The sequence below is a fragment of the Tiliqua scincoides genome, chromosome 2 (assembly GCF_035046505.1).
Source record: "Tiliqua scincoides isolate rTilSci1 chromosome 2, rTilSci1.hap2, whole genome shotgun sequence".
Lineage (NCBI taxonomy): Eukaryota > Metazoa > Chordata > Lepidosauria > Squamata > Scincidae > Tiliqua > Tiliqua scincoides.
In genome coordinates, this window is record NC_089822.1 from 169,149,591 (window position 1) to 169,165,049 (window position 15,459).

Sequence of the window (15,459 nt, forward strand, 5' to 3'; positions counted from 1 at the left end):
AATGTCTTCGTGACTTCCACCACCCACTCTGCCAAAGATCTCCAGCAGCTCATGAACTGTTTTAGCAAGGCCTGCCAAGACTTTGGACTGACAATCAGCCTGAAGAAAACACAGGTCATGGTTCAGGATGTGGACTCACCTCCCTGCATTGCAATCTCTGCGAATGAGCTGGAGGTTGTCCATGACTTTGTGTACCTTGGCTCAACGATCTCTGACACTCTTTCTCTGGATACCGAGCTAAACAAACGCATCGGTAAAGCAGCTACCACATTTTCCAGACTCACAAAGAGAGTCTGGTCCAACAAGAAGCTGACAGAACATACCAAGATCCAGGTCTGCAGAGCTTGCGTCTTGAGTACACTTCTGTACTGCAGCGAGTCATGGACTCTTCGCTCACAACAGCAGAAGAAGCTGAATGCTTTCCACATGCGCTGCCTCCGACGCATCCTCAGTATCACCTGGCAGGACAAAGTTCCAAACAACACAGTCCTGGAGCAAGCTGGAATCCCCAGCGTGTATACAGTGCTGAAAAAGAGACGCCTGTGTTGGCTTGGTCATGTCGTGAGAATGGGCGATGGTCGGATCCCAAAGGATCTCCTCTATGGAGAACTTGTGCAGGGAAAGCACCCTACAGGTAGACCACAGCTGCTCTACAAGGATAACTGCAAGAGGGATCTGAAAGCCTTAGGAATGAACCTCAACAGATGGGAAACCTTGGCCTCTGAGCGTTCTGCTTGGAGGCAGGCTGTGCAGCATGACCTTTCCCAGTTTGAAGAGACACTTTGCCAACAGACTGAGGCAAAGAGCCAAAGAAGGAAGGCCCATAGCCAGGGAGACAGACCAGGGACACACTATACTTGCTCCCAGTGTGGAAGGGATTGTCACTCCCGAATTGGCCTCTTCAGCCACACTAGACGCTGTGCCAGAACCACCATTCACCATTCATACCATAGTCTTTTGAGACTGAAAGTTGTCAACAACAACATCTCAACTTTTTTGTGTATACACCTTGATTTTGTTCATACACCTTGTGAAATATCCCTCAATTAATTTGTAACTGAGATTCCTGGTTTTGCAAATAGGAATTTACTGTCTGCTGGTGCTGATGTTCAGTTATGGTGTGTGTGTGTGTGTGTGTGTGTGTGATGAAGTTAAAAGGGAAATAACAAGAGGGGGAAATGCAAGCTTAGGAGGACCATTGCTCATCTATTAGGGTTGAATTAAAATAAGCAATTCTTGTATCTGAGACAAAAAAAAAATCCTGAAGAACATCTTTAGTGGTCTCTGAGACAGGGCATTTCAGAATGAAAGAACTTTAAAATAAAGTAAGGGGCATTCCCCAGATCAAGGGACATCTGGCAGCTCTAGTCCCCATTCTGTGCCCCATTCCCCAGGGGCAAGAACAGTGGCAGAGTCAGAGGAGGAGGAGGGGAGTCCAGGGATCTTTGGGGAAACAGCCTCTGTGGCTGACATCAGAAGCTTCCTCTAAATCAACCACTTCCTGAGTACCCGCATGTTGTACTCTGTTGGTTGACTGCAGAGGAAAGGCAAGAGGAAAAAGAAAACAAAAACTTGCAGGCACATGGCAGGAGATTGGTGGGCTAGTGTTGCTGCATATCCTATCTCATCTCCTACAGTGAGGAACAGAACCACAAGCGCTGAAACTTCTGCTTTCCCTGTTCTAGATATTAAACATTGCTTCCCTTCCAGCTTTTAGAATTGTGTTACACAGCATTTCAATCTCAGCTTTTCCCTTCCCTGTCTGCCATCTTGGCACTCAGATCAGGGTTGCTGAGAAGGCAGTCCTATCTCTGCCACTGACTCCCTTTCCTTTCTTGGGAAAATCCCTGCCACACCCTGGCGGCCTTTCCCCATTAGTGCAATAAGAATGCTTACAACCATCCACTCCACCTCTGACATGTTTAGAGTTTGGAGTTTTTAACAGTTTTACATTCAGATCAGTAATGAATGTAACAGCATTCTGGTTTTTAAGTTAAAAACCTAGAGATAGTGATATCAATAGAAAAATCTGTCAGGTCGATGGCATTAGTTTTGCTACTGTTGGGTTGCCAATACCAGGTATTTGGTGTCTGGAACAGACACTGAAAGACAGTGGCTGAGGCTCTTTGGGGGATGGGGAATTACTGAGGAAAAACCATTTTTTGTGGTTGGCTCAAAGCTGGCTGTGACTCACCCTGGCTGGAAGCTTCTCTGCAAAGCTGACCTAGACCAAATATGAAAATGCTGTTCCTCTACCTAGAGTGGATGTTCTGAATCTCCTGGACCTGTCAACTTGCTCTCATATAACCTGTCTGGTCCTGTGGCTTGTCAAGTTCTAACAGAGCTCTCTCATACCCATCAAGTATCCTGAAACACGTCTCCTTTTCACACTCTTCTTGGTTCTCATCATGTGTGTCTGTCTTCTACTTGTCTAATGGGTTGTGATGGCCAGTAACTACTAGTGAAACTCCTTCAGACATTGCCGACTACCTTGCTGTTCCTAAGCAGAATGTATGGGCATAAGGTGATATAAGAGCTGGTATAATGTAGTGGCTGAGAGACTGAGCTGCGAATCAGGTCTCTCCCTGTTCAGATTATGCCTCTGCCAGGAATTTACTAGGTGGCCTTGGGCAAGCCACTCCCCTCAACCTTCCTCCCCCCCCCCCAGCTAGAATATGGGGATACTAATACTAAACTTACCTTTATGGCTCCTCGTAAGGATTACCTCAAGATAATACATGTAAAGTGTTTTGCAGACTGAAAAAGCCTATACAAATGCTACATATTATTATTATGCTTTATACTGAGTCAGATCACTGTTCCATATAGGTCAATATTGCCTGCACTGACTGACAGCAGCTCTCCAGGGTTCGCTCCCAGCCCTACCTGGAGATGCCAGAGGCTAAACCTGGAACCTTCTCTATGCTGAGCATGTACCACTGAGCTACAGCCCCTCCCCTTGTTACGAAATGTTACAATCCTGCTCCATAGGAAACATTCCTTAGCTCCATTGGCAACAGCTGTAGCCACTCCATTTTCAAAAAACAATAAATCCCCATCTAGTAAAGAGACATCTCTCCTGTATTGCTGCATTAGGTTGCCAATTGTGTATATAATCTTCTAGCAGTAAATTTGTACCTAAATCTGTATTAGTCTCATGAATGGGGAAATCCCAGCACATTTAGGACCTTCTAATACAGATTATTACTTGTTCCATAGTTTCATGTTCATGGAGCATGCAATTCAGTGAAAGGCTCCAGATCCAGGACTGAGCATTAGCCAGAGAAGTGGCTTTGTCTAAAACAAAACTTTCAGTTAGTTTGGATGAAATTTCCCCATTGGGATTATGCTTTCAGTAGGATATCTCCTAGACCCACAAGGAGGATTGAGTTACAGCTAGTTGTCCCTTCACAGTTGAAGATGTTCAGTACATCTGCTCAATCATGAGATCTAGGTAATGAGGTAGTATGATTTACTGAACGGAGTATACGGATTTCGATCTGCAAAACTGGAATGTTAATGGGAACATTTAGGGTTTTATTCCCTTGCTGGTTCCCTAGGGAAAAGAAGGTGGTTGCCACTCATTCAGCTGCTTGAATTTTTCCTGTAAAATCTGAATCTGGAGTGTTTTGTAATGGCAAATTCATTCTAAAATCATAAATTAATCCTAAAGTCCTGACTTCTGCTTCTCTTGATTGAAGTCGCTAGATCCCAATATGTTCTCTTCACAAGTATCTGTATTCCTGGCTTTCAGTTCCCCATATGTAATCCCATCAGGTACCACAGCTGAAGGTAGAACCCAAGAATTCAGCTCACCCTTCCTACTTGATCGAGTGATTCTGGTTTCTCTTTCTTCCTTGACTCCATGATTGTGGGAGGGGTTTAGAGTGGCATGATTCCTGCCATGCTCAGGTTAGCTGTCCCCCTTGGAGGAGAGAAGGCACCTATAAAGATTAAAACCAAGTTGCTTTTTTCCATCCCAGCCTTCGTCATCCCACGCAGCTCTCTCCCAGCTGTGTCAGGGAGTACATTTATAGGAAGGAGAAGTTGAGCAGCTTTTAAAGTCCCTAAAATTCATGGGTTTTGGTCAAGTGTGGGAGGAGAGAAAACAAGAGAAAGAGAAGATAATTCAAAGTCAAGAACCTTTTCCACTGCATAAAGCTACTTGCAGCTGCAGGATTCTACCTTACACTAGTTGCTTCCTGACAATGCATGCAAAAAATCACCATCAACCCAGGGTTGTTTCATCTGGAATAACTACCACTTCAAACACATGAATGATAGTCTCACTTACATGGCCTGGGGAATGGAGGGGGCCCAAGCTGTTAATTTCAGGACTTTGGTGCAGGATCAGGAATTTTACTTCCTGCTGCAAAAGACTATTTGTTTCTGTTATGGTATGCTTGTGTATTTCTAAATAAGAGATATTACGAAGACAATGTTAGTTTCTAGTATCTCTCATCCAAGGGAAGCTAAACATGCTGCCCCCTGTACTTCTCACTGCTTAGGGAAGTGAGGAGTACATAACAAAATAATGTTAAGGAATCCCATAGTTAAGAAGATCCAAGGAAGCTGTCAGGGCTGAAGGGCAGCAGCATGGCTTGGGTTTCAGTTCAGGCTTGAGGGGTGCCTTTTATATTGTTTTTGCTATAATTAGCCAACTGTTCTGGTGCATTAGGAAAGCTCCAGGTGTGGCCAGTTAAAGGGTTTTAAATGCTGACTCAGGCTTTGCCACCCCCTCCCCCTTTCTGTCCTTAGGATGCACTGGTCCAGCCAGTCTGTGTGCCAGGCCTCCTATTGTAGCAAAGCTTGGAGGCGACGCCAAGCTGGCGCCGTGCTCTGCCCAGCCCTGGCTGGCAGGGAGGTGTCTCTGGCCCAGATGCTCCTGCAGGGGCAGGTTTCTCCAGGGTGGAATTTGCCTGTGTGAAGTGAGGCTGGGCTTGTGACCTGATGAGATAGATTCACCTCCAGAGAAATATTTTACATACCCGCTGGCTTTCAGCCCCTTGCTAGAGTGAGGAGCCTCCCAGTGAATAAGCAGCATAGACTAGTTCCTTTCAATCTTGATCAGAAGCCCTAAGCTCTTTTCCCCATGAACTTTGCTGGCTTTACCAGTAGCCCTCAGTCCTGCTCTGCAGCTTGTGTGCCATTCCTGTTTGGCAGAGATCCTGTGTGTTGGACAGTTGCATGACATACATTCAAGTTGGTGATGCTTTTTCCCGCTGCAGGATTGCATCTATTGAAGTTCTACCTGTCATGAAGCAAACAAAAGCATAATGTCCTATAAAAAGTGGTGGCAACTGTTTATATTTGTATATCCCAGTGACTGTCCCTCTGCAAGACTTCCTCATGCCAATGTAGGATTGACACTGCTACTTCTTTTCTGGCAAGGCTCCTGTGTAGTTGCATAAAAGGTAGAAATTCTTGAACCTAAAGGATAGGGAGTCCTTGTGAACATGCCAGGATCTGGTATTGTCAGAACCAGCTCAAATTCTGAAAATATGATTATGGAAAAGTACGTATATAACCACTTTTCAACCAAAAAAGTTTTCAAAGCCATTTATATAGAAAAAGAATAAGATATTTAGAAGAGCCTCTGTGGAGCTCAAAACCTTTTGAAGAAAAAAAAAAAAGGAGACCCTGCAACAGCCACTGGGTGGGAGGCTATGCTGGAACAAATAGGGAATAGTTGCTGTCCCTGGGCTAAATATACCACCATTTTAGAAAGTATCTCTTTGTGCAGTTAGCAGAGATGACAGAAGTTCTGAGATTCTGAGCAATCTAAAGATGTGATTTCCATTACATCTGCATTAAAGATATGGTAGATTTGAAGGGCTGAGAGAGGGGTTGGAATGGCTCCTGCAGCATGAAACAATTACCCCACTGGGACAGTCTGCCACCTGGGAATGAATGGACATGTCTATGACTGGTGTAGACACTGCTCTCTCTCTCTCTCTCTCTCTCTCTCTCTCTGTGTGTGTGTGTGTGTGTGTGTGTGTGTGTGTGTGTGTGTAAAAGCAAAGCAATACTCCTATAAATATATGTTATAGGGCATTTTCCTCTGTTCACCATTCTAGCTCAGTATTGTTTATACTGATGTTTGGCAGTGGTTTCCCTAGGTTGCAGATGCAGGGCTTTTCCAGTCCTATCTGGAGATGCCAAAGATTGAACCTGGGGCTTCTGCTTGTAGTATATGCACCATCACTGACCTATGGCCTCATCCCTGGGGCTGTATTGTAGATACCATTTATGTATTTCCTTAATATTGAGAATCTGCAAGCAACACTTCTCTGTTAGCTCTGTATGTGGTGCAGTCTCGCTTTCTCTCACTCCCCCCTCTTGGGTAGGTGGGTGGTGATGTGTGTCTGTATGAATTTCTATTCAATTACTCCAGTTCTCATTAGCATTGACAGCTGTGTGTATGTAAGGGTAAGGGTGAGATAGAATTTGACAGTACATGATTGAGGTGGCAAGACTGGATCATATAGTCCAGTTTCTATTGGTGTTTGCCATATATATGCTTTACAGACAGCCACAGAAAGAATCTTGTCCCTTGTCTTGGAGGACAAGACTATGACCTGGCCTCTCAAACTTGAGGATGGGGCTAGCAATGTGCAGTTGCTGAACTGGGAAAAAAAGGGGAAGGGAAGCTAGCTACCATGGCTGCAGTTGCTTAACCTTTAAAACAGTTTAATTTTTTAGGGGTATTTTCCTGGCTTCCATGAGAGTTAAAAACGTCCAAGACATTCCACACACTCGCACACAAACAGGGCAGACATTCCAGCTATTTAATCAAGAAAAGATTTCACCATATATGCAAATGCATGTGGGGAGTGGTGGGAGGAGCTTCCATTCTGGCCACTGTGACTGCAATTGTAACACTTCCAGGCTCAATCCTGCACACAGCTTCCCACTGAGCCACTTTAAGGCTACTCTGGGGAGACAGAGGCATTGAAGGAAAGAGTCACATTCTCAGTTTGGCTTTGGGAGAAGGGCTTCCAATGAACAGGTTCCCGTTTTCTTCACCTCAATAATCTCCCTTTTCAGGGGGAAGGGCAAAGCTTGCATTGCTATGTGGGGTGAGTAGGAGGCAGCAGGGCACAGCCCTGGGATGGGCAGAGACACGATGTGCCAGGATTGGAAACTCCCTGCCCTCAGCACTAATCCCTAACTGCTCAGAACCCGCAGCTTGGCCAAGCCCCTTCCCCCTCTCCTGGCAGATGCATTTCAGGAGAGAAGTGACATCCAGTCCAGTAGGTAGGGGGAGGAGTGGGGAAAGCAGATTATGTATCCAGGGTAGTGGTGATTAGGGGAAGCTAACAAGTTGGCATTCTTTGGCCACTTCTGGCTTCAGGTCTGTGGTTTAGTTCTGAGGAAATCCAAACCATGCCAGTATCTGCTTTCCAGATTTCCTACTACCTGGCAACATTTAGGGAGGACACTGGATGGGGCATGCTTAGCTCAGGACCCAAAAAACATTTCTGAGACTCTGCTCCCTGTGGCCGTGCGTGCCTCTGCTACTACCTCTCCCCTGATAAGGGCCCTCCCTCTGTCTCTGTTTTTATGACTGTCTGGAGTTCAGTTCAGACCAGGTTTGTTTATCTCCATTACAGACTGTTCCTCTGTGAGTCTTCATGTGCATGTCCCATTTGGAGAGGGCAACTCATGGCTGGTGGACCTGCAGCCGGTGTGTTAGCACAGTTGCTCCTCTTATGGATCATTCATCCATGTACATGTGCTATTGCTAGCCACTGCCTCGCACATTTGGGAAACTCCTCAAATGGAGATTGCTATATTCCTCACTCCCTGTGTGTGCAGATGTTGATTTATTAGGTAAAACTCCAGCACCACATACACAAGATCACACCCTTCCACTCTGGGTCATTTTTTATGGGAGAACTGCCACACCCTAGTGCTGTATTTTTCCAAGCTGGGGTTCTGGATGTGTGTTTGCTGCCTTGTGGGTAGAGGTACCCGCCTGTGACTTCTTCACTACAAATTGCTGCTTTGAAGCTATTTGCTGTCTGGACATCCAGTTCCGCCTTCACTAAAGAGGATTAGAACTTCCGCTTCACCCATACAGTCACAGTGAAGAGTAGTAAAAAACCTGCCATTTCGACCATTCAGTGTGTGACTAAAAATGTTGATTAAGTTATGTCAGGGTAACAATTCTGCATTAAATGATCTTATGTGTGCATTGTAGAATAGCTGCCTGATTAAGGCTGCAATCCTATCCATATTTTCCTGGAAGTAGGTCCTATTGAACACAATGAGACTTACTTCTGAGTATAGGATTGGGCTGTAAATTAGCTGCTCATTATGTAGAGGCGCTCTCTAAGGTTCTGCTTAGACCCCTGCAGGAAAGAGGTATCGCAGTACACACCTAAATACAGGGGAAATCCTTGGAAGCACAGGCTGCTATAAAGGAGCACATGCTGGAGCTTTACCCATGTATATCAAGAATGGATAGATCTTAGATGGATACTTGGTAGCTATGTTTGTTCAGGATGAGTCTGCAATGATTCATCCCCTACAAAATTGGAGAAGTATATGGAGAGTGATTCCTACAGTATTCAAGCCCTACAAAGAAAGTCCACACGTATTAAGCCTGAAATAATTCTCTAGTAACATACTAAAATTCATTGAAATTTCAATGTTGACTTTTGTATGAAATCTCAGTTTTAACTACAGAATCAAAGCAGCCTCTTGCTTATTTGGTCATTGTCAGTTGTTTTAAGGGCATATTTAATAGATCTGGATTAAATAAAAGAATGGACACTTCCAAACTAGTTTTAATATGAATATTGAGTATATTAAAATCTCAAGTTCAATCCTGGAAACTGTTTGGAAAACCCTGGGAATAAGTAAATAATAAAGGACATCCCTTATTAAGAGCTAAGATTCAGTGCTAAGCTTTTATTTGGTGATAAATTCACTAGCAGAGCAAGGCTTTCTTTTTTTGTTATAGGAATCTGCCTTATAATGAATCACTGGTTGGGGGGGGGCATAGCTCAGTGGTAAACCACATGTTTTGCATGTGGAAGTACCCATGTTCCCATGAATCCCTGGCAGCTCAGGCAATATTCAATCTGCTGGATGCGCCTTATACTGAGTGAGACCCTTGGTCCATCTTGCTCAATACTGTCTATGCTGCCTGGCAGTGGCTCTCCAGGCCTCTTCCCTAGCCCCATCTAGAGTTGCCAAGGATTGAACTTGAGACCTTCTGATTAAAAAGTATGGGCTCTACCCCTGAGCCCAGGCATTTTCCTAGGAGAGAGAAAGAGAGATCTCAAAACATTGTAAACTTACTGACATTGAATGTTAGCTGTCAGATAACAGCTGTAAGGAATCTACAGTCAAGAAAGAGAGACACTGAATGAATGAATATGAAATGCTGAACATATATTGATCAAATCATAAATAGTGAAACAAATACTACAGAGAAGCCTGTAGTCACATGTGGTCAAATATCAATTCAAACCTGAATATCAGAAGTGAGCTATCAAATATTATCACCTGTCAAACATTCAAATAGCACACAGTGTATACTCTTTTTGCCAACAATGTTACCTGGCAGTATTATCAAGGCAAGTTCCAGTGTACCTTGGAATAGTTTTGGAGATTCATTGTGTGAAGATAGAAGTTCCATTGGTTGAACTGGGACAAGATTTATGTATATATGAAATTATATTAATATACTTAATATTTCCTACTGAATTTTTCTTTCACAGAAAAAAATAAAGGAATAGCAAAACTATGGAGCCAAATAGATGTTTACATCAGTTGCCAAGATTCTTCTGGACTATTTTTCTTTATGTGGAGCAGTGGTTTTCAACCAATGTGCTGTGGCAAGTTAGTGTGCTCCAAATGATCTGCAGATGTGCCGCAGGAATTTGGGGGAGGGTCATTTATTTATTTATTAGTAGGGCCATTGGGAGATGTAAGCCCACCACCAGTGCTGTGTGCCTTGTCAATTGTAAAAAAACTGATGGTGTGCCTTGACAATTTTAGTGCCTTGTCATTGTGCCATGAGATGAACAAGGTTGAAAATCACTGATATAGAGGAATGCTGAAGGCATAAATAAGGCACCTGCTATCCCTTTCCTGATTATTTCTCTTATCTTTTTGGAGAATTCAGTAGGGGTGGATGTGGCTGTTATATTTAGTGCTTCCTAGCCAGTGATCCCAAAGGGCTTTCCACATGGGGAAGCTGAGGCCTCAGTGGGGAAGTGACTCACTCAGCTTTGCATGCTGAATCAGAAATAGGTCCAGGAATAGAACCCAAGAATCCTGACACCATGCTCCCCTCAACCCTAGATGGAGAATGGAGTCAGAAACGCTTTAATTCACATGCAGCCCAATTCTATGAATGTTCGTTTTTGTAGAATAAATGGGGCTTACTATTAAGTGCATATTATGGGACTCCCTAACAACCCAATTCTAAAGGCACCATGCCACCAGATGCAGCAGTGCCAAAGCAGCTACTGCTGCATCCTGTGGTACTGCGGCAGCTGCCAGAGGTCTCCTGCAAGCCCTGCAATGGGGCTTCTCAACTTGCTATTTTGCCAGCAGAGCTCCCACTGGTCCTTCCCTTACCCCCTGCCCCCTGCCCTCACCACTGCCTGGAGCACTTACCTCCCCCTGCCCCCAAAGCCCTCACCACTGCCTGGAGCACTTACCTAGCTCAGGGTGGCATCCAGCCGGTGCTGAGCTGGATAGCTCCCCCTGCCCCCAAAGCCCTCACCACTGCCTGGAGCACTTACCTAGCTCAGGGTGGCATCCAGCCGGTGCTGAGCTCAGCACCAACCAGTGGCGTAATTAATGATTGTGTAGCCTGGTGCCAAGTTCAAAATGTTGCCCCAGAAGTGATGTCACAGCCAGAAGTGACATCACACCTGGGCTTTTTAAAAAGTGAAAATTGGGAGGAACCCACCTCCTCCACCCAGCAGCTCACCACCCACTTGCTCTGCTGCCTCCCCCCAGTCAGTGGCATAGCTAAGGCATCTATCTGCTACCTGGGGTCAAAGAAGATTTTGTAGCCCCCCTGCATGATCAAATCAAATTTAATTAAGTAAATAAAAGTTATTGGTTCCATGCTGTACCATAATAACATCTCATTGGCACTCAGCGCAATCAATCTTATAGGTCAGATTGGAGTTAAGCAAATCCACTTTCTGTTCCATAAGCCAGTTGTGTTTTCATTTTCTGCTTAATTGGCCATAACTTTTGATAGAATACAGATATTCCACTGCAGTTTGTTTCATTGCACTCGGCATTAAATTACCTTTCCAATGATATTTAACATGATGGTATTATTCATACATACCAAGATTTTTACAATTTTGGTCACTACTGTCAAGCTCAGCTTGTTGCCCCCTAAAGCTTGATGCCCAGTACAACTGCTACCCCCTGCACCCCCTTAGCTATGCCACTGGCGCTGGCCCAGTCCTGACTTGTTGTAGGGTGTCGTGGGCCAGCCTTACAGCATGTTTGCAACATCCAGCACCAGTGCTGGAGGTCAGCGCTGGTATTGGAGGTCAGCTCTGGTGCTGGCCCAGCTCAGGATTGGGCCCTAAAGCAGCAGTCCTATACACACATACTTGGCAGTAGGCCCAGTTGAACACAGTGGAATTCACTTCCAAGTAAACAAGCACAGGATCAAGCTGCACAACAGCAGTCCTACACAGATATGCATGAAAGTCCAGCTGAAATAGTGCTTAAAGTACTATGTGCTTAAATCTATTGATAATTTCAATGGAATATAGGCTCACTTTATCTAGATTACACCACTCACATTTAGGATTGGAACTGATACTAAAAATAATACTGTTAATAATACTAAGAAATGGTAAATGAAAGTGTTCATTGGGAAATAAATTGTATTGCTGAGGCCTACTTCTCCCCAAATACATTTAGGATCACGTTGAAAGAATGAAACTCTGGTGATCTTAGTTTCATAGTTTCTTCCTGTTTAATAACTAGGGTTATTATACAGTGCAGGTTGCTAAGTGACCTGAAAAGTAAAAACAAAAACAAAAAACTGATTGAGGTGCAAGACTTTGTGTGCTTGAGCAGAGGAGCGGTTCACATGGGAACAAGTGCAACTTGGACAAACCATTTCCAGTTTAAAGGTCACAGTCATCCTTTTAAATGTTGTCATAGTGGTCCAGGGACAATTGTTCAGTACTGGAGCCTCAAATGTTTTATCAACAAAGCTTGGGTTTGATATAGTAGTAAACCAGCTAATGATAGGCTGCGTGGAGAGCTATATGGAGCTATATGGATAGAAATGGTAAAATAAACCAATAACTGAATTGTTTCTTTGTGAAAAGTTAATCACCCAATGGAATAATTCACTCTTTACCTGGTAAAAGAGCTAATCAGTAGCAAAGTGTATACACACACACACTCTCTCTCTTAGCAAGTTAGGCTATCATCTTAAGTGCACTGAAGAGTAAGTTGCATCGATTGTAATGTGTCTGGCTTGAAACCCTAATGAAGAGCATTTCAGCAATGTAATGAATACTGAATACCAGTTTACCACAGAAATGAAGTTAAATAGTAACACTGTATTCAGTCACTAATGCTAGAAAAGTTAAACAGTGAGTTTGCCTTCCACACATTGGATGCCATCCAGCTTTGTTAAAAGCAGAACATGTTTCACCACTGAATTCAACAGGAGAGGAATTGGGCCTTTTATCTGGGAAGGTCTGTGAGCTTCTAACAAGGATGCAATAGTACAAAAGTCCTGGATTGATAGTTGATTCAGTTCAAACATTCATTACAGTCCTAATAATGGCTAAGAAATACAGAAATAAATAGGTTGCTTCTGAGAATTGCACTTTTGAAAACATGAGAGGAAGCCAGAAGAAAAACCCATGTTGCCTGGAAATCTGCCACAGACCAGACATCCTTAGGTCTGCACTGCTTCTCAGCCACCTACAATTTGTCACAATTCCCTCGTTCCCCTTTGATTGTGTATTCAGACTTGTTCATGTGCAAAGTTCTGATAGTTTTTTAAAAGAATTATTTCACTGCAAATCTGATGAAGCCTGCAAAAGTAGGTTGTGCTACTTCATCCACCCCCTCCCCAAAACATCTCCATCAGGAAACCAGTCATACAGGTATGACAGCCCACCATTGTCCAGCAGTTGTTCCTTATGATGTGAAACAAGTTTCTGGGATACAGGACAAGAGTGAGGTCTCCAAGGCTGTGGCTGGGATCTAGCCTGAGGAGCTGTCCAGGATTGTAAGTGCTCAAGCCTAGCAACAGATGACAATGCCTAATACAGTTTCTTTTTGATAGACAATCAGTGAGAGCTATAAATAGTAAAAGCCCAGTCTTTTCTCCCCCTTATCAACAGAACTCCACTCATCCATCCTTGGCCAACCCGTTCTTGGCTTCCACCCTCTTTTTGTATAAGAGTTTTTGCTCTTCCAAGTTGTTACCTTCTACTGCTTTAGCCTCTGTTCATGTTCCAGTTTCTTTTGCCCTTTCTGCTTAATTCCTCCTTTTTCTGATACTATCTAAGAAACATTGTCTTCTTGGTTATGAACTGTGTTTTGGCCAGAAACTCTGCCTGCCCTCTGGGTTTCCTGGACCATTTTCCTCAGCCTGATCTAGCCTTTGCATTTCTCTTTGTCAGTCTTACAGTGTAATCCTAACTGGCTGCTGAGCAGGCGTGGTCATCCCATGCTGGCTCAGACTGTAGCAAAGAGTGCCTCCTCGCTATATCCAAACCCCCACTCCTGTGTCAGGCAGCCCTACACAGGCTTCCCAGATTTGCACCAGCGATATAACTGGCGTGGATCTGAGAAGCCCCATGGGGTGGCTGGGGCTTTACTTGGAGTAAGGGGAAATATATTTCCTTACCCCGAGGAGATGCAGCTTGGGCTGTTACTTATTCAACACACATTTTCTCACATTTCTATCCCACCCTTCTCCCAAGGAGCTCAAGACAGTGTACACAATTCCTCCCACCCACCTCACTTTTATCCTCACAATAACCCTGTGGGAAACCTGAGGCAGGAACAGGGTGACAGACCTAAAGTTACTCCATGAGCTTCAGGGTCAAGCAAAGATTTGAACGAAGTACTGTATCTCTAGACCAATGCCCTAATAACCACTATGCCACACTGACTCTCAAATACCAATCTGAAAATATAGAGTAATTTGACTTTACAACTGTATTGTTTACAAAATGATGGAGGAGAAAATATATGAATGGCTACACTGCGATATCTGATGGTGAAGTAATGGCCTTTTAAAATGGTTCAGAGTGATGAAAAATATCACCAGGCTAAGTAAGTCATGCATTTTAGCACCATGCTGCAAAGAATAGCAATGTATGCTTCCTGATGCAGCATCACTGATCAGATATCACTGTATTTTATTGCTCAGCTGCTCTGGCTTACAGAAGTTTCTTTGCAGGCATCCCGTGCTGCTTGTTTCTTTTTCCCTGCCCCCATTAAGCAAGCTCCTCAAGGCTGGGTACCTTTTAGACGCTTGCCATGCAAGGGCGTGTTGCCTGCCGCACCCTAACCTTCACCCTCCTGCATGATGCCTGGCTTAAGCAGGCAAACAAAGGCAGCTATTAAAGGGCAGTGCCAGAGGCTGGCACTTCCTGCTTTGGTGCCTGAGAGGGGAGTAAAATCCAGGACTGACCCTTTTTCCAGACTGATGGAGCCAGCTCTGTTTGCCCATTCTGGCGGAGAGCCTATCTGGACTTCCTCTTTCTAGATTTCTTCATCATACTAGATTTCTTCACTACTACTGTATCATTATTCTCAGAATCTCAGCATCTACCTATGGCATTGCAGTTTTTCCCCCCTCTGAAGTCTGTTTCCTGATTTAGTTCCACAGAGCTTGCCTCCCCTTTACTTCAGTAGTCTCTACACATATGACAGGGTTTGGACAGACATCAAGATGAGAAATAATAGTTCAAGGACTGGAGGAAAGACTTAGGGACAAGAGACTGGACTGGTACCATCTATGTCATCCCATGAGGAAGGTTTCCCTGATGAGGTACAAGCCAGTTTAGAAAGATGTGAAGCTCTCCCTGACAAAATGTTCTGTGTATGAATGCAGCCATGGAGGAATATAGCTTGCATACCCTCCCATTCAGTGGCTAAGAGAATGCTCCTTTGTTAACCGTATTGACTGCTCTGGTGTAACTGGGAGGATCAGGGGGAGGATTCTCCCCCACCTTTTTTGTTGTTTTCTTTCTTCAGGCCTTCTTTTCAGCAAAAACCGGAAGTGACGTTTTTTAGGGCTTCCAGAGGCCTCAGAGGGCCTACTGGGGGGCCAGGGAGGCTGCTCTTGTCCTCAGAAGGCCTAAAAATATCAATTCTGGTTGTTAGGTCTCTGGGCTGCATGGGGGGGCAGTATTTTGCAGTACTGGACCCAGGTGGCACAGGGGCCAGGATCGCAATTGGCTGACTAGCAATATCTGCAATCCT